This window comes from Durio zibethinus, chromosome 6, assembly GCF_047325235.1.
Source record: "Durio zibethinus cultivar Kanyao isolate XHJ-2024 chromosome 6, ASM4732523v1, whole genome shotgun sequence".
Lineage (NCBI taxonomy): Eukaryota > Viridiplantae > Streptophyta > Magnoliopsida > Malvales > Malvaceae > Durio > Durio zibethinus.
Window position 1 is genome coordinate 5518781 of NC_143167.1, and position 20394 is coordinate 5539174.

The window sequence follows — 20394 nt, forward strand, 5'->3', positions numbered from 1 at the left end:
CTGTAGACATATATAGCCCCTCTTGGCCCAAAAAAAAACACCTAGAAGGCCCCATAAAAAAATTTACATTCATATTAACAAATGAAAGAAAATTGAGAATGGAGGTAACAAATGAAACAATTTGTTCAGTTGTAACAATTTGTTCCTTATTTTTTTTCTTCTTTTCCCCCTTTTAACCATGAAGAGAAGGGAAAGCGTGAACAATAGGGTTTAACATAGTGAGCCCTCTCTTAGGATCCTTTTCTGCAAAATCAAAATAAGAAGCAAAAGCTGAAAAATAGTGAGTGTATGAACGATTGGATATCACAAAAGAATCCCATATAAAATTATTGAAAAAGATGGTGAAGATGAGAGACCATGGATCGTCCATCATCATCTCTTAGGTTTTAGAACCAAAATACCAGCGAAATTTGATTTCCATTCCTTGTCCCTTAGATGAGCTAAAAGTAGCAGGCTGTTACAGAAGTGAGCAAAGAGTGGACTTGATCCAAGGGAAAAAGAAAGTATCTAGGACATAAGGGAAGTAATGCAATCATGTCTAACAAAAATGGAGGTACAAGGAAACAATACACTCCAAACCTAGAAGAAGATATGGACTATCAAGCAGTGAAAACCAAGTAAGAGAGTAGAACTAAATTTGAAAAAAGAAACATAGATGTTTTGACAAATCTAAGAAGCATGTTATATACATCCGTTTTTTGACAACTAACGTAGCTAATTACAGGTAGAAAGAACTGCACCCTTCATGATAACAACTACCATCTTATTATGGAGGCAAATAACAACCTAACTGCAAGACGTTCATGATAAAAGTCGCAAAATGATTTTTGTAAGTCAGTGTGAGATTTACACATAACTTTAAAATTCAGATTCCTAATCGTTAGAAACAGAGAAAATTAAGAGATTTTAGCCCACCACTGATATTCTCAGACGAGGAGCGTTCAAAGATCATCAGGAAATGAAATTACGACTTAATAAATATGGAAATCAAGACAGGTTCAACATATAGGCAAAGAAAAAGGATAAAAAAGATTAGCATTGCAGTTTGCTAGCCAGATGAGTATGAGTCAGGGACAGCTAATTAACATGGTGCACTGCTGTTCACTGTAAACAAGAGGACCCAAAATTCAAATCCTCTCACGTCCACAGGAAAAAATAGAAGTCCCCATCAATCCCAAGTTGCTACTCCAAAAAATAGTTCCACAGCCTAATCTAAGTCTACGACTGTAATCACTATAATAAGGTCAGGCCACCACCAATAAGGTCCCCTACTCAAACTTCTGCCGACTACCACAGCAAATATTTAATTTTCATGTTTGGAACAAGTCCGTTGCGAGCAAGCCATTCTTCCCTCATTTTATGGCAATATTATGCCATTAGTGCCATGATAATTACCAAGTAGCAACCTATTTCATCTCAAAATGTGTCATTCTCAAAGCAAAAAAATGGATGAAGGTTCAAAGCATTAGACAAAGCTTTACTAGCGTAATACTCAAATCAAGCAAACAAAAAAAAAAAAAAGAAAAAGAAAAACCCAACTCAACATATTATATTACTGCCACAACCATTCGCATTGTAGTTAAGCATGAATTAGGCTAAAAAACCCACATTGGAAAGAAAAATCCAGAGTCAGCTATGAATTGAAAGGAGAATCAACAATGAATTCGAAATCAACAAAATTAAACTTAAACTTATAACTCACGGCAAATCAATCAACGCTGCATTTTTTGGGCCGACAGGTCTTCTTCCCCGACGAACCAGCAAGCGCTACGTCATTACACCAAACTCTAAGAACTCTCCGTCGTCCTCTCTACTTATCGTATCGACACGCAACGTCCGCCGATACCTTGAGGTTGAACTTGATCTCGCCACGAGTTCTCTTCCCATTCATCGCATCCACCACCGAATAACTGGCCTCCACCGTGCTCACATTGCGCGTGCCCTGCACAAACGGCCTGATCCTGGTCTCAGTCACGAAATAACCGTTGTGGAAAACCGACGAAACGACGTTTCTGTAGGTGATGGACAGTTTCTCGTTAGGATTCGAGACCTGGAACTGGGCGTTCCACGTGGCGCTGATGCACTGGTTGGAGGCGTTGAAGTTGGAAAGAGAGAGTAAATTGTAAACGAATTGAACCTAAATAAACGAATATATATTTATTTGTTTGTTTTTAAAAGTATTCGTGATCGAATTGTATTTATAAAAAAATTTATTTTATTTGTTTATATTTATTTATTTAAATAATAAATTATTCGTGTTTATTTAATTTAATTAAATAAATTTATTTATAAATATTTAATTAATATATTCACAAACATATATAAATAAATAATTTATGAATAATAAATAAATTTAAATAAATAAATTTTAAATAAATTTAAATAAATATAAACAAATATTAAAATAAGATTATAATAAATAATAAAAAAATAATTTTATTAATATTATTATAAATAAATAAAAACGAATAATAAATAAACTAATTTTAAATAAATCATAAATAAATTTGTTGATAAATATAAATAAATAAATAAATAATTATTCGTATTTAATTAAAAAAACTAATAAATAATATTTAAGATAATTTATTAAATTTAATAAACAAACAAAAATTAAACATATTTGTAAACGATTCGTCTAAAGCTCTTATCGCTTACAACCATAAAGGAGAGAGATTGTATAGAGAAATCGGGAAGGTGAAGGCGGATGAGGAGCCAAGAAATTAGGAGGATGGTGCCGAAGATGATTAAGAGAATGGCGAAGATGACGAAGAGGCGGCGGAAGAAGGTGGGGCGTGGGTTTTGAGGCGGCGGCGCTCCGTAGTAAGGGTATGAGTTGGGGTTAACGTAAGCGTAGGCGGAGCCTGAAGTGGCGGGTGGTGGAGGAACGCAGCCGTTAAGGTTCTGGACCGGCTAACCAGTTACGGGTCTAGAAGAGTCTTGCATTTTTTTTTTTTGGAAAAAGTCAGGGAGAAAGGAAAAGAATTTGCTCTTCCCTTGCTTGGAAACAGTCGAATCGGCGTCGATGAGACAGTGGACTGATGATGAAAATATCAAAAATATATTTGAGAAGGTATTTTGGTTATTAACAACAACAACTGCTAAAAGAAGTGTTTTTTTTTTTTTTTTTAAACTAGAAGAATTTTAATTTGGGAAAATAAATATTATTATTATTATTATTATTATTATTATAACAATAATAATATAATTAATTTATCATAATTTAAAATTATATAAAATTATTAAAATTTTATACGTACTCACACTTAGACATAGATATAATGAATCATACGTAATTTTTGTATGATTAAACAATTATAATATCATTTAATGGGTTAACGGGCTTCATAAAAATTTCTTATTCTTTATATTAAAATTAATGAATAAGTTTTATTATATAATTATATTTTAAAAAAATGACATTATAACTTACTTATCCTTGAGATTGCATGTTTCTAACGAGCATGACCACTAAAAGAAATTAGACTTTTGGTAAGGACAAAGTGAAGATTCGATGAAATCGGTTAAGAATTAAGTAATTTGGTTAAAATGCCAATTAACCTTGATTTAGTGATAAGGAAAAGATTTTAAAATTTTATAAGTTTTAAATTTAAATTTTACTATATGTGAATTTTGTTACTTTATTAAATTTTTAATATATTAATTAATTTTTCAATATTTGTAATGATGTAATAATTAATTATATAAATATAATATTTAATTGTAATTATAATTTTTTTAATTAGGTAACGGGTTGGCCTTCACACTTGGTCCAACCTTGGTTGTGAAATTTAAGATTTCGTTATCAATAAAGCTTTGCACCATACGTTTGAAAGCCATATAATTTTTCAAGGAGTGGCCCTAAATTCCATAATGATAGTCGCATGAAGCTTCAGGATCGTGCCACTTCGAATATGGAGGTTTCAAAGGCTTTTATGGGTTGTTAAGCCACCAAGTGTTTCTGGAAAAACTGAAGGAACAACTTCGTGTATGTCATAAGAATTGGATCAAATCATTGTTGCTCTAAATTATTTCAAGATTTCTTTCGATTAAAATCTATGGTATTTACTTGAGGGGAAGATTATGGTGAAGGTGCTCGGGGATGAATATTGGCTTAAAAAGTAGGTGTCTGGGTTTGCATTGGTTGGTAATGGTATGGGTTTTGAAAAATGTTAGAAATGGTTGGGTAAGAAGGTTGGTATACAGGATATGAGTGGTATAGGATAAAAGGTCTTGATTTTGGTTTTTCAATGGTGACAGCTTGCACTTCTGCATCTTTCTTCTTGGATGGTCATTTTTTCTTTGATCTAGAAACATTACCTCCATCAATCTTTTCATTTTTAATGACATTTTTTATTATCTCGCCTGTAATCACCATATCGTAAGGTTTTTTGTGGCATGACCAATGAGCTTATCATAGTATGGTGTTCGAAGGGTACTGATGAATAGAATAGTTGTTTCTTTCTCGGTGAAAGGATGTTGAACCTGAGTGGCAACATCTCGTCATCTTTGGGCATATTCTTTAAAATTTTTATTAGTTTTTTTTCCATGTTTTGCATTGATAGTCTATATTGAACCATATTTGTGACATGCTTATATTGAGTAATAAATTCTTTGGTCAGATCTTTCTATGACTGAATACGATTCCTGTCTAGTTGAATATACCATTTGGCAGCTGATCTAATAAGACTATCCTGAAAATAATGGATAAATAACTTGTCGTTGTTTGTATGTCCAATCATTTTTTAACAAAACATAGTGATATATGCCTGAGGGCATTTGGTTCCATCATATTTTTTAAATTTTGATACTTTGAACTTTGGTGGGATTATCAAATCTGAAACCAGACTGAGTTTACTGGCATCAATTGTACTAAAAATATTTGTACTTTCAATAGCTCGTAGCCTTTCTTCTAAGAGATCTAACTTCTGTTGTGCCTTTATATTCTCATATTGCTCTGACGTGCCTTTCTTTAGATTATCTTGTTCTCTTGGGTCATTTAAATCTGATACTGTAATGGGCTCAACATGACTTACCCCAATATTTAAACTAACATGTCTTTGACTACGTGGTTGAACCGTAAATTGAGGTAAATTAAACTGAGCATGTGGCTGCCTTTCAGGTTGTGTCATTTGTAGATGCATTTGATGAGAGGTTTGAGCATAGGGTGGAGTAAACTCTGGTGGATACAACGGATCTTCCCTTCTTCAACAACCTATTTTCCTTTGGTTAATTTCCTCATCATGTCCATCATTGCGACCATTTCCCTCCAAGTCTCTTCTTGAGTCCAAGTCATTTGTTCTATCAACTCTTGTTGAGACCTAATCATTTGCTCGTGCATATCAAATTGAGCTTTTTCTATCCTTTCTATTCTAGATACTTGCTCGCTTGACTTGTGAGTGAGTATTGTAATGATGTCGAGTGGTCTTATCTATGTTTTCTTGATAGCCTAACTATTCTTACACCTGATTGAGTTAAAAGAAACTCTTTGAGATTTGTTATTTTGAGGTCTCTTTCTTTTAGTCATGATGCATTTTTTATTTTAAAATGAAATACACATATGATGCATCAATGCAAAGGATGTGCTTATTATATATCCAATATTTGCAAAAGATTTTAAGTTTGAACTTGAACCACCATATCATAACTTCACGTTATCCTTACTCAATACCTCTTTCATTACAATATTAAAATTTTCAAAAGAAATGCCCTATATGCTTGTACTGCTCATAAGTATTTTTTAGAAAATTGGTCAAGCGTTGGCTATACTGTCTTGGGTAAACCTTTTCTTTCACTTGTTTAGCCTCTAGGGCCATGTCTCTTGCTTTAAAGCTGACTTATCTTATTTGTTCTACTAGGCGAGTAGCTTGAAATTCTTTCAATTGATATTCTTCCTTCCAAAACTGTGCTCTATATTTAAATTGATCTCGTTCCTCTCTCAAAACTTGAATGGCTTCACTTCGATAATGCATTTACTGTTTCAAGTCATCTACGAGACTTCGTAGTACCTTTTTTTCTTCCACAAATTGATTAAGCTCTTTTTCCTTAGATAATAAATTGGATCGAAGCTGTTTTGTATTTTTTCTGGATTTTTCAAGCTTTGTAGTTATTGTGGCGATGGACTTATGCCAACTTTCAAAAATATTTTTTTGTTCTCTTTCAAGCCTTCTAGATTTTGCTTCACTCTTATCAGTCTTGTTTTTTCACTCATTAATCTCATGCTGAAGCCTTTTCTTTTCAAGTTCTTATATTTATTTTTCTTCTTCAAATTTGCATTTCCTAATCTTCATATCTTTAGGAATCTTTTCACAATGGGTGTCTTTTTGGTGGCATGGTCTATTTTTTTTAGGACTAACTTTGCTTGTGACCCACTGACTTCTCCATATAAGATATTCATAAGTGGCTTTGTCTGTATATCCCCCACGATCGACTCTACTAGTCCGCTTCCACTCTCTAATAATCTCTTTTATCTTTCTCAGAAATCTTGATTCCTCAAAAGAGAATTCTAATTCTTGAAGCCCGTGAGTCATTGGGACAAATTACTCTGACCCTAATTATCGATGAACCAATGCTGGAGCATAGCTTATACCTCCACATGGTCTTAAAAGTGGAACCCATGGCTTGTCACCACACCTATATAACATAGCTTCTCGTGGCATTCATGGAGCTCTCCATATAACCTGAGCACTAGTGAGATCTTGCAAAATCAATACCCACTCTTTCTTAGTCTTTGATTCTAGCCACTCAACATTGCAATATTCTTCAATTGGCCTACTTTTATTACTATAAGTAGGATGAAATTTACCCGTAGGAAGATGACTTTTTGCCCAAATGTAGAGTAACTGTACACACCCTATGAAGCATCATCCTCTTCTTCGATAATGATTCAATGATCTAAAGGTCTTTACTAGTATAGAAGGAACATGATTGATTTTATTTTTCACCTGCTCAAAAAAGTCAATCACTGATACTTCAATGTGCCCCAAGACCTTTGAAAAGATGATCAAGCCATAAATTACTAAAGCTATCATTCTCATGCCTCGTTCATCCTCTAAGTATTTGATGATGTAATCACGTAAGATTTCTCACGGGATGCAATCACTTTGGCCTTTTGTTTAGATATACAAGTTCACATTCTGAGTGGGGACCTCTATCATACAAGTGAGTTTCTTTCGAGATCCAAGTTTTTGACCTCGCCAATAGATTTTATCTGGATTGGGAAGATGCAACCATAACAATGTAGCATATTCTTCAATCGTTGGGGTCATATCTATTTCATTGAATATGAAACATCTGTATGCAGGATCCCAAACTGAACTAAAGTTTTTATCAACTGATTTTTCGTAGGCACCTCAAGCAGTGAAGCAATATGACCATATTTTTCCTCGAAAGCCATCTTCCTATAAGTTGTTACATAGCGCCAGATCTCGACCAACTCAAAGATGTCATTTTGCTGAAGTCCCAACTTGATTTCTTCAGGCAAAATTTCTTGTTCAGATTTTGTCAAATAATTTTCCATTCTACTTTGGACTTCTAACGATAAAGCTATCACTACATTGGTCTCTTTACACATGGTGAGCTTCGAAGCTGAGAACATCATGATAGTGTTTTCGAAGCAAGATTGAAAATCTTCTTATTGATATTGACATATTGATAAGCACATCCCATATGCAAGTGTTTATGATGATGGATGATCATGAAACAAAAGGAGAGCAAAACAAAATAGGGTTAGTAATCACAATAAAATAAATAGTCCCTTATGTGTCCTAATTTACGATATAATCAACAAAAATGGTATGGCCCTATTTAAGGTTGGTTTCCTAAGTTTCACTATATGCATGGTTTAGTAATTAACATAGGCTAAAAAGGTTCTCAAATTGATCCTCACTATCATCCACTCTAGACTAGTAAGGCCCCCGATCCTCACCCATAATGAGTTACCGACGAAAAATGTTCAACTTGAGTGGAAGTATTTCACTAGCCCAAGCGGAGGTATTATAACCTCACGAAAGCGTAGGTACTCTACTCTCTCCTAAAAAGAGATAGATTTGAGAGCCCGGGTATAGAGCTCGTGCATGAATGCAAATGCGCACATGTGTGAGGGAGTATACTTAATTATTAATAAAATTAACAATATAATTAGCAATAAAATAATAACATATAAAAACCAAACGAAACAAAAAAAAATTATTCTGAGATAAGAAATTAAAATTTAATATCGAAAAAACCATAATGTCAAATTTTAGATGACAAATGTTTAATTTTTGGCTTGACTCTTAAGTGTCCCCAACGGAGTCGCCAAGCTGTCATAACGATTTTTCGTTAGGGGAGACTCGATCGCTAAGCTTGGTGAAAATTTTTGAAGTCGTCATCAATCTTTTTATAAGATGTGATTGGCCATCGAAAATATCATTTTTAAGTAAAAAAATTTTAAAATTAATTAAAACTTACTAAAAGAAGTTTAGGTTTGAAATCAGGACTAGGTCTAGGAGTATGGTTACGAGTGAGGAAGGTAGTAAAACTCTTACGTCGCCCGTTCGAAGAACGATACCATTTAAACATGCGTAATCCTATAATTTTGATAACGGAATCTTTTTTATTTAAGTTTAATTTTTTAAAATTTATTTTAAAACATTTTTCTCTGTTTCGAAATTAATGTTATTATTATTTCGTATTCTATAAATTCTCCAACGCTTTGGTGAAATTTATAAAAAATTACTATTTAAAAACTATTTCGAGAAAATTGACCATTCACAAAATTCTTGAAATTTTGTCATAAGATATTTGAATTATTTGTTTTGAAAAGAATTTGAAGAACATCCCGATTTTTTGGTGAGTTTCTAAAATTTATTAAATAAGTTTTAAGATTATCTCGACTTTTCGATGAAATCCTAAAAGTTTTAAACAAGTTTTAGGATCATCTCAACCTTTTGACAAGATCTTAAATAAAATCATTTTTTTATAATTAAAAGAATTTATTGATTAATTTTTATTATGATTATTTAAAAAAAACTTTTTATTATTTATTAATTATTTTTATTATAAAAAAATTAGATTATCCCGACTCACCGGAGAAATCTAAATATTTATATCTTGCTCTATTAAAGAAAATCGAATTCTTTCAAATTTTTATTTCTTTTTTTTAAAATTTTAAATATCAATTATTATTATTTTTTATTTTCATTTTTATTATTGTTTAACATTGTGTAAATCAATCTTTATTTTAGTAAAAATAATTTTGGATTATCTCAACTTTATGATGGAATCTGAAAAAATTATTTTTACTTGTAATAATTAAAAAAACTAAACTCTTTTAGCTTTATTTAAAAATTACATTTAAAGGATTCATTTAAACAATTTATTTTTATTTTATTTATCATTTTATAATTTATTATTTTTTAGCAAAAATTATTTTTTTAATTATCTCAACACTTTGGTGAAATTTAAATAATATTTTTTCTTGTAATAAAATTTTATTTTTATTAAAAAAATTATTATTAAATTTTTTTATATTATATTTTTAAGTCCTTATATTATTTTAGTTTTATTTTTATTTTAAGAATTATTAATATAAAATACCAATAATAATAATAACAATAATATCATCAAAAAAATAAAAAAATCAACATAAAAATCAATACAAAATAAATAAAATCAAAATAAAAAATAAAAAGGAAAACCTGCAAAATAGGTTACGTTGACGCACAGGTCAGAGTGTGGATCCTGCGTGAGTCGGACTCGATTCAGACGTCCAAAACGACGTCGTTTTGAAAGGCCTATAAAAGACCTATTTTTGTTTTTTTTTTCTTATTTTTTCTTTCTCCTCTCTCTCTCTGACTCAGAGCCTCTCTCTCTAGACATTCAACCCCTTTTGTCGATCGCCATGGATACCTAGTTTTCGGCCGATCGCCATCGTGCACTGGTGGTCAAAAACTTCAATGGCACTAAAAAATTCAAAAATCTCAGATTTCGGTGGCTTAAAAATTCAACGATCATTGAAAAATTCAAAATTTTCTAGATTTCGGTGTCGAAAAATTCAACGATCGTCGAAAAATTTAATTTTTTAGTTTTCGACGACCCAAAAAAATTTTCAAAAAATCCCCAAAATTCCCCCAATTATCCTTTTTGTTTTTTAAATACTCCATCAAACCCATATTTTTTCAAAAAAAAATCTCTAACCTCATAGATCTAAAATTTTATTTTTGAAAAATTTTTTTTGTGTGCTACTGGTTCTTCAAAGAAGGTTGTGATTTTTTTTTTTGTTGACAGTATTCCTTTTTTTTCTTTTGTCTTCCTTTGTTTTTGAAGAACTTAACTATATTTATAAAGCTTTTGGGATTCAAGATCCAAGATCTTTTGAGATTCTTTTGTAAAAAATTTGTGTCTATCCGGTAACTTTTGGTCACTGAATTTTATGCTGTCAAGTTAGTCAATGTCAAAAAAAAATTTTAAATCACTCTAACAGCTCGATTTCGACTCTCAAAGTTAAAATCAAAGACTTCTTTTTTTTTTTGACTTTTTTTTCTTTTATTTTAAAGAATAATAATAATAATAATAATAATAATAATAAAGAAAATTGGTGCCTACAAGTTGTGAGAAGAACCAAACTAGTTGTAGTGAAAGACTTATTCCAAAGACATGTAAGTAGGTGAAGTAATCACCCTCTACTCTTAGAATCAGCAAACCCCAACTTTTACAGTGTTCAAAAAAAAAAAAAAGCCTAGATTTCTTTCTCCCTACTCGGACTGCTTTACAATTTTATAGCGTTTCTCAAGGCTTCGATCTCACCAGAAAAAACACCCCATGATTCCGTTGGTTTGGCCGACCAGCTAATATTAATTGCACCCAACATGTTCTGTGTTGACAAAAGTTTACAGTTGAAACTCGAAAACCATTGCTGGCCCTGGAATTGGTCTTTAGCCATTGGATACCCCAGGAATGAGCAAAGTTTTGAACTGACCCCAAAGAAATTAAGAAAGAAGAAAAAAAAGCATTAAAACTTGATTTAACCAACGTTTGCTGTTTAATTTAACTTTAGAGAGAACTTGAGGCGGTTTACTCAATGTCCTGGTTCGATGGACAGGATAAAAAAAAATGCTATTATACGATAAACTAGAAATAAACATATGCGTTTTTGTCGAAATCGATGTTTAATTTCCCCACCTCCCAAAAAAAAAAATCAGAAATGAATCACAGATTGAATAAAGTTGATGAAGCTTCTGCAGTTTCCAAGGACATAGGACTGACTACAGTCAAACAACTCCAGAATTTGATAACAATGATAGCATTATTTTTTTTCTTGATAATTATAGTATCAAATTTGTTGTATTTTTCCCTTTTGAGTTTTGATGAAGATTTCTGAGAGCAGTTCTCGTGATTCTGTAATTAATATACATGCCAGAAAATGAAATTGAGAGGGTGAAAAATAAAACGAAAAAAACAGACTGGTCATGTATGTGTTACGGACCGAGAACTTAAGCCGTCTAGGGCGGACGCACGAACCGTGACACATACACATACTGAAGGACCCTCTTGTAATTTACTCATAATAAGATGAACAATGAATTTATAGCGCTGGAGTGGGCACCAGCTAGTCTGGCATGCGTTCCCTTTCTTTCTATCCTTGTGAATCCACCAAAAATTTACTCCTGTACAAGCTACAGTTACAATCAAAACTAAAATTCAACAAAGCTAAACAAAATGGCCAAGTTCTCTGTTGAATAAAAAAGAGCCAACTTGTAAATTGTAACTAAAAATTAAAGAAACATGTTAAAGCGAAACCACAAATCTTGACTCCATAGTCAACTACCCTTTCAAGGGGAGTGTCTATAGGTTCAAAATTAAATCTCAATCCTTCAATTTCCAAGAAATTTCTTTGTCATTTTAACTTAACAAAAAAACCAAAAGACTGAATGAATAGTTATATATATATATACATGAATGTAAAAGTAGTCACATGATATAATAATTATTATATATTAAAAAAAGTCATATAACTAACAATAAGGGGATACAGACTTTTTTTTGGATGAGACAAAAAAAAATTAACTAGTTACGAGAAATATCCACACCGCAAATTTGCACAAGCTGATACTTCATAGCAGGACCAACTTGGATTGCCTTAGTTAAATCACTAAACGAAATATAAGCTCGACAATTGGCGTTAATTTGATACCGACTTGAAATCCAAGTCCCTACCTTCCATTTCAAATGCCCGAAAACCTTAATGTTGAGCAGCACCAATCCAGCATTCATGTCCTGACTCAACCCTTCCTCAAGAAATGGAGCCACAGGCACAGCATTGCCGCACAAAAATGGGGACCAAATAGTGACGTCCTGGTGGCCGTGGTAGGTTCTTGGTAGCAGTGTCGGTAAGGTTATTTGATGGTACTAATTTAATGTGCAAATGTATTTGTTCTAGATTGGACTTTATAGTAAAGGGGGAATAGAATTAATGTGAATTGGCATATGGTGGTTGGGGCAAAATGAGGGATATGATTGTTTGTTTGGTGCAGTCCATATCTTGGGGTGCAGTCCTGCTTCTACACCAGGGCAATTGTCCCATTAGGTCCCACCAAAAATTCAACTCTTGGAAGCAAAAAAATGAAATGGGGTGTTTATTTTTACCTTAATCTAGTACCCTTGGTTCTCAATTTTTGTTGAATGCAACTCTATTTAAAACTAGAAAGTGATAAGAAAGAAAGAAACAGTGTCATGTGGAGTATCAAAGAGGGTTGAAATGTTGAATTGAGGTTTTTTAATTTCTTGAGGAAGAGAAAGGGTAAATTAAAGAAAAATAAGTTATTTTTTAATTCAAATTTTGATTTAATCGGTTTATACAATAAATTTTAAAATATTACATTTAATAAAATCAAAATTAAAATTTTTACACTTATAATTTATTTTTTTGTTTTAATTAAATTACGATTTTTTTATATATATTAAGAAAATTCTGCCTTTCCCATATACTTTTTCCGTTGCTATGTGATCGGTCTTTAGGTAGGCATGATGATTAATGAGTAATTACAATGTGCACAAGTGGTTCAAGTGAAATTGCAGGAAACGTCTAATATTCTAATTGAATTAAATTCAATTGTTTGTCTTCAAATAACCTGAAGTGTAGGGAATAGCTTGGTTTGTAATAGAGTTGCAGCAACTACTTACGATTGTACAATTGAAGTTTGGCTACCTACCAAACGTGCTGATAAATTTTCTGACCATTTAAATTACATTAATCAGCATAAAAAAACATGAATAATTTTATGGCTGTAGATCGGGAGGGATACATCAAATATTTGTCAATCATTCATGGTCAAAATTATTTATAGTCTTATCATACGAGACAAATGAAAGGAAAATTGATACCCTATAAGAATAAAAAAAAAAGTTTAATTTTCAGATGATGGCCACTTGGCGAGATCAAACTGAATTGAAGAAGAAAAAAAAAAGCAGTAAGTACTAACCAGCTGCCGTGGTGGGGTTTCGAAAATATTTATCATGAATTAAACAATCGTATCGATCCTGCTTCGTGCTTGTACAAGGCGGCTGAAGACGGTGGCTCTTTAACTTGTTTATTATTCTGAAACCTAGCTTACCTGCTATTGGATCTTCTGCTATTTGTAAAACATTAATTTCGTTGAGGAAAATCTAGACATGTTTAAGGGAAACAAATATTACGAAGGATATGCCATTAAATTTTGAAGACCTTATTTATTACTACTATTAATTAGAAATTAAAAAATTAGAAAATGAATTAAGTTTAAGCTTGAATTCATTGCTTAATTTAATTGATTTATATCTTTAAAAAATAGCATTAATGTGTTTATACTTTCATTTTATTATATTTTTATTATGCACCTCTTTTTATATTTTAATATTGACTAAAATATTAAAAAAGACATTAAACTATTTAATTTTATTTAAATAAATTTTTATATTTTTATTGTATCTAAATAAGCTTTTACCATTTCATTTGTATCCATATAAATATTTACTTCAACTAAAATATTGATTTATATTAAAAATTTATTTATATATAAATTAAATATTAAAGGCTTATTTGAATATAAGTTAAAAGTTTATTTAAATATAAATTAAAAATTAAAAACTAATAAAAGTATAAATTTTTGTTTAAATAAAATAATAAAATTAAGCGTTTTTCTTCTTATTATTATTATTTTAACCCTTAATCTTCTATATGAAAAGTAATTAATCTTTTCAAGATAGGTTCAGTTGTTATGTTATTTTTTAATTAAAATATTAAGCATATAAAAAAATATACATACATGTAAATATAAACTGTGAAATTTTAACAATAACCTTGAAATTAAGAAAATTTTGGATGATAGATATATAGTTGTTATGGACATGTTTGTCACATATAGCTAAGCTCAAAAGGACCATATATAGCATGCATGCATGGTTATGGACATGTCTATTATTTTCAGTGGACCTGTGTAATTTGTTTTTACTTGAAGATAGGTTAAGCTACTTCCAAATATGATTATGTTTCTTTTTAATTAAATTATATATGATTATTAATATGGCCCAAAAGCCACAAAACTAAAAAAAAGGGTTAATTGTTAGCATATGGTGGTTGAAAGAAAGGGGATGAATAATTTGATAGTTATGAAAATGACTACGAAGATCCTTTTGTTTTTTCCTGGACTTCAAAGGGAAACATGTAGGCCAATAGTCTTTTCTATTAAGTAATTAATCTTGTCCCTTGTAATTAAACCCTCCAAACCATTTTTTTCATCAATTTCTTTTCCCAATTTTTATATTATCAAATCAAATTTTGTTTATATATATACACACACACGTGTATGTGAGCATACTATTTTTAAAGAATAATCATGAAAAAATAAGTTTTTTGTCAAGATATATTTTGGTATAAAATATTTTAAAAGCAAAATTTTATATATAATGAGTTGATAGAAAGAGAATGCACTTTAAAATCATTTAAAAAATTAAATTACCAAACAAAATAAGAAGATATATATTTATGAGTTATGATCGTATTATCAAAGTATGGGAATAAATGTGCATTGTAAAGGTACAAAAGTTCAATGTAGAAAAGGGGAAATGAAAATGACAAAAGAAAAGAAAGAAAAAAACCCTAAGATAATCGAGTCTTAATTTATTCAATTCATCATTTAATTTTTATTTTGACTTCACTTTGTTTTAAATATATTGCTAATTAAAATGTGCAAAAAATACTTTCTAAAAATTTTCAAATACAATTTTATAAAAAATAATTTACCTAAAATATTTTAAATATCAATATACAAAGTTGATAGAGAGACGTTACCGATGGGACACAAAGATTAATGGAAGAACAACAGGGGGAAAATTGTTGCAAATTAGTGGACTTAAAATTAGACCATTTTGGAGGCCCCAGCTGGTTAGATAGTAAAATATAAGACCAAGTTCATCAACCTTGGTGATTTAATGTGCTTTGGCTATTGAAATTGGTCTCTAATCTCTTGTATGTTCTTTCGGTATAAATATAATCCAATTTAATAGAATTTCTGGTCATTTTAAAATTGGGGGTAAAAGGTACAAATTTATTATTTACTTGAATGATTTAAATTTACTATTAATTTTTTAAGTAGTGTAATTCTACAATTATTTTTTTTTTATTTTTAGAGTAAGTGTACCATTATATTTCAAAAATTTAGAACAATTAAATAATATTTAGTAAAAATTTTATGAAAAAAAAATCAAAATCAACAGAAAAAAAATGGTTTGATATTTTACATGTATTAGAAAATGTTATGATGAAATAAAAAATTTTAAATTATGTGACATTATATATAATAGAAAATACCATGACAAAAATAAATAAAATAAAAATTAAATTTTAGCTTCATGGTTGGCTTTTTTTTGCCATTTCATTTTAAAAATTATTTTTTGGAACTCTAAACAATTTCTAACAAAAATTTCGATTGAATATTCTTTAATTACTCTAAAATTTAAAATACAATGATAAAATTTTAACTTCAAAATTAAAAATATAATGATAAAATTGCGCCAATAGAAAATTTGATGATCCACCCTTACAAATATAGTGGTGAATTTGCACTTATCACTAGAGTGAAAACTTAACCGACATTTTTTTGACAAACTTTGGCCTTGCTTTTCTTTTTTTTCTTTTAATTTCAATTCACTAATTCAGCTAACAAAGGGATTTTGATTAAAAGTTAGTATTGACACATTGTCAGTGTAAAATTTAAACAAAATTCTAGGAATTAATACCACTGAATTTTTTAGGAAAAGATTAATATAAAAAACAATGATAGCAATTTATCCACTGTAGACATATATAGCCCCTCTTGGCCCAAAAAAAAAACACCTAGAAGGCCCCATAAAAAATTTACATTCATATTAACAAATGAAAGAAAATTGAGAATGGAGGTAACAAATGAAACAATTTGTTCAGTTGTAACAATTTGTTCCTTATATTTTTTCTTCTTTTCCCCCTTTTAACCATGAAGGAGAAGGGAAAGCATGAACAATAGGGTTTAACATAGTGAGCCCTCTCTTAGGATCCTTTTCAGCTAAATCAAAATAAGAAGCAAAAGCTGAAAAATAGTGAGTGTATGAACGATTGGATATCACAAAAGAATGCCATATAAAATTATTGAAAAAGATGGTGAAGATGAGAGACGATGGATCGTCCATCATCATCTCTTAGGTTTTAGAACCAAAATACCAGCGAAATTTGATTTCCATTCCTTGTCCCTTAGATGAGCTAAAAGTAGCAGGCTGTTACAGAAGTGAGCAAAGAGTGGACTTGATCCAAGGGAAAAAGAAAGTATCTAGGACATAAGGGAAGTAATGCAATCATGTCTAACAAAAATGGAGGTACAAGGAAACAATACACTCCAAACCTAGAAGAAGATATGGACTATCAAGCAGTGAAAACCAAGTAAGAGAGTAGAACTAAATTTGAAAAAAGAAACATAGATGTTTTGACAAATCTAAGAAGCATGTTATATACATCCGTTTTTTGACAACTAACGTAGCTAATTACAGGTAGAAAGAACTGCACCCTTCATGATAACAATTACCATCTCATTATGGAGGCAAATAACAACCTAACTGCAAGACGTTCATGATAAAAGTCGCAAAATGATTTTTGTAAGTCAGTGTGAGATTTACACATAACTTTAAAATTCAGATTCCTAACCGCTAGAAACAGAGAAAATTAAGAGATTTTAGCCCACCACTGATATTCTCAGACGAGGAGCGTTCAAAGATCATCAGGAAATGAAATTACGACTTAATAAATATGGAAATCAAGACAGGTTCAACATATAGGCAAAGAAAAAGGATAAAAAAGATTAGCATTGCAGTTTGCTAGCCAGATGAGTATGAGTCAGGGACAGCTAATTAACATGGTGCACTGCTGTTCACTGTAAACAAGAGGACCCAAAATTCAAATCCTCTCACGTCCACAGGAAAAAATAGAAGTCCCCATCAATCCCAAGTTGCTACTCCAAAAAATAGTTCCACAGCCTAATCTAAGTCTACGACTGTAATCACTATAATAAGGTCAGGCCACCACCAATAAGGTCCCCTACTCAAACTTCTGCCGACTACCACAGCAAATATTTAATTTTCATGTTTGGAGCAAGTCCGTTGCGAGCAAGCCATTCTTCCCTCATTTTATGGCAATATTATGCCATTAGTGCCATGATAATTACCAAGTAGCAACCTATTTCATCTCAAAATGTGTCATTCTCAAAGCAAAAAAATGGATGAAGGTTCAAAGCATTAGACAAAGCTTTACTAGCGTAATACTCAAATCAAGCAAACAAAAAAAAAAAAGAAAAAGAAAAACCCAACTCAACATATTATATTGCTGCCACAACCATTCGCATTGTAGTTAAGCATGAATTAGGCTAAAAAACCCACATTGGAAAGAAAAATCCAGAGTCAGCTATGAATTGAAAGGAGAATCAACAATGAATTCGAAATCAACAAAATTAAACTTAAACTTATAACTCACGGCAAATCAATCAACGCTGCATTTTTTGGGCCGACAGGTCTTCTTCCCCGACGAACCAGCAAGCGCTACGTCATTACACCAAACTCTAAGAACTCTCCGTCGTCCTCTCTACTTATCGTATCGACACGCAACGTCCGCCGATACCTTGAGGTTGAACTTGATCTCGCCACGAGTTCTCTTCCCATTCATCTTATCCACCACCGAATAACTGGCCTCCACCATGCTCACATTGCGCGTGCCCTGCACAAACGGCCTGATCCTGGTCTCAGTCACGAAATAACCGTTGTGGAAAACCGACGAAACGACGTTTCTGTAGGTGATGGACAGTTTCTCGTTAGGATTCGAGACCTGGAACTGGGCGTTCCACGTGGCGCTGATGCACTGGTTGGAGGCGTTGAAGTTGGAAAGAGAGAGTAAATTGTAAACGAATTGAACCTAAATAAACGAATATATATTTATTTGTTTGTTTTTAAAAGTATTCGTGATCGAATTGTATTTATAAAAAAATTTATTTTATTTGTTTATATTTATTTATTTAAATAATAAATTATTCGTATTTATTTAATTTAATTAAATAAATTTATTTATGAATATTTAATTAATATATTCACAAACATATATAAATAAATAATTTATGAATAATAAATAAATTTAAATAAATAAATTTTAAATAAATTTAAATAAATTTAAATAAATATAAACAAACATTAAAATAAGATTATAATAAATAATAAAAAAATAATTTTATTAATATTATTATAAATAAATAACAAACAATAATAAATAAACGAATTTTAAATAAATCATAAATAAATTTATTGATGAATATAAATGAATAAATAAATAATTATTCGTATTTAATTAAAAAAACTAATAAATAATATTTAAGATAATTTATTAAATTTAATAAACAAACAAAAATTAAACATATTTGTAAACGATTCGTCTAAAGCTCTTATCGCTTACAACCATAAAGGAGAGAGATTGTATAGAGAAATCGGGAAGGTGAAGGCGGATGAGGAGCCAAGAAATTAGGAGGATGGTGCCGAAGATGATTAAGAGAATGGCGAAGATGACGAAGAGGCGGCGGAAGAAGGTGGGGCGTGGGTTTTGAGGCGGCGGCGCTCCGTAGTAAGGGTATGAGTTGGGGTTAACGTAAGCGTAGGCGGAGCCTGAAGTGGCGGGTGGTGGAGGAACGCAGCCGTTAAGGTTCTGAACCGGCTAACCAGTTACGGGTCTAGAAGAGTCTTGCATTTTTTTTTTTTGGAAAAAGTCAGGGAGAAAGGAAAAGAATTTGCTCTTCCCTTGCTTGGAAACAGTCGAATCGGCGTCGATGAGATAGTGGACTGATGATGAAAATATCAAAAATATATTTGAGAAGGTATTTTGGTTATTAACAACAACTGCTAAAAGAAGTGTTTCTTTTTTTTTTTTAAACTAGAAGAATTTTAATTTGGGAAAATAAATATTATTATTATTATTATTATTATTATTATAACAATAATAATATAATTAATTTATCATAATTTAAAATTATATAAAATTATTAAAATTTTATACGTACTCACACTTAGACATAGATATAATGAATCATACATAATTTTTGTATGATTAAACAATTATAATATCATTTAATGGGTTAACGGGCTTCATAAAAATTTCCTTATTCTTTATATTAAAATTAATGAATAAGTTTTATTATATAATTATATTTTAAAAAAATGACATTATAACTTACTTATCCTTGAGATTGCATGTTTCTAACGAGCATGACCACTAAAAGAAATTAGACTTTTGGTAAGGACAAAGTGAAGATTCGATGAAATCGGTTAAGAATTAAGTAATTTGGTTAAAATGCCAATTAACCTTGATTTAGTGATAAGGAAAAGATTTTAAAATTTTATAAGTTTTAAATTTAAATTTTACTATATGTGAATTTTGTTACTTTATTAAATTTTTAATATATTAATTAATTTTTCAATATTTGTAATGATGTAATAATTAATTATATAAATATAATATTTAATTGTAATTATAATTTTTTTAATTAGGTAACGGGTTGGCCTTCACACTTGGTCCAACCTTGGTTGTGAAATTTAAGATTTTGTTATCAATAAAGCTTTGCATCCTACATTTGAAAGCCATCTAATTTTCCAAGGAGTGGCCTTAAATTCCATAATGATAGTCGCATGAAGCTTCAGGATCGTACCACTTCGAATATAGAGGTTTCAAAGGCTTTTATGGGTTGTTGAGCCACCAAGTGTTTCTGGAAAAACTGAAGGAACAACTTCGTGTATGTCATAAGAATTGGATCAAATCATTGTTGCTCTAAATTATTTCAAGATTTCTTTCGATTAAAATCTATGGTATTTATTTGAGGG

At 30.7% G+C, this 20394-nt stretch overlaps 2 pseudogenes; both read right to left on the reverse strand.

Moving 5' to 3' along the window:
• Nucleotides 1-972: 972 nt before the first annotated feature.
• LOC149518376 (uncharacterized) lies at nt 973-2946 on the reverse strand (annotated as a pseudogene).
• Nucleotides 2947-17265: 14319 nt separating this feature from the next.
• On the reverse strand, nt 17266-19267 carry LOC149518377 (uncharacterized protein At1g08160-like; annotated as a pseudogene).
• Nucleotides 19268-20394: the final 1127 nt, after the last annotated feature.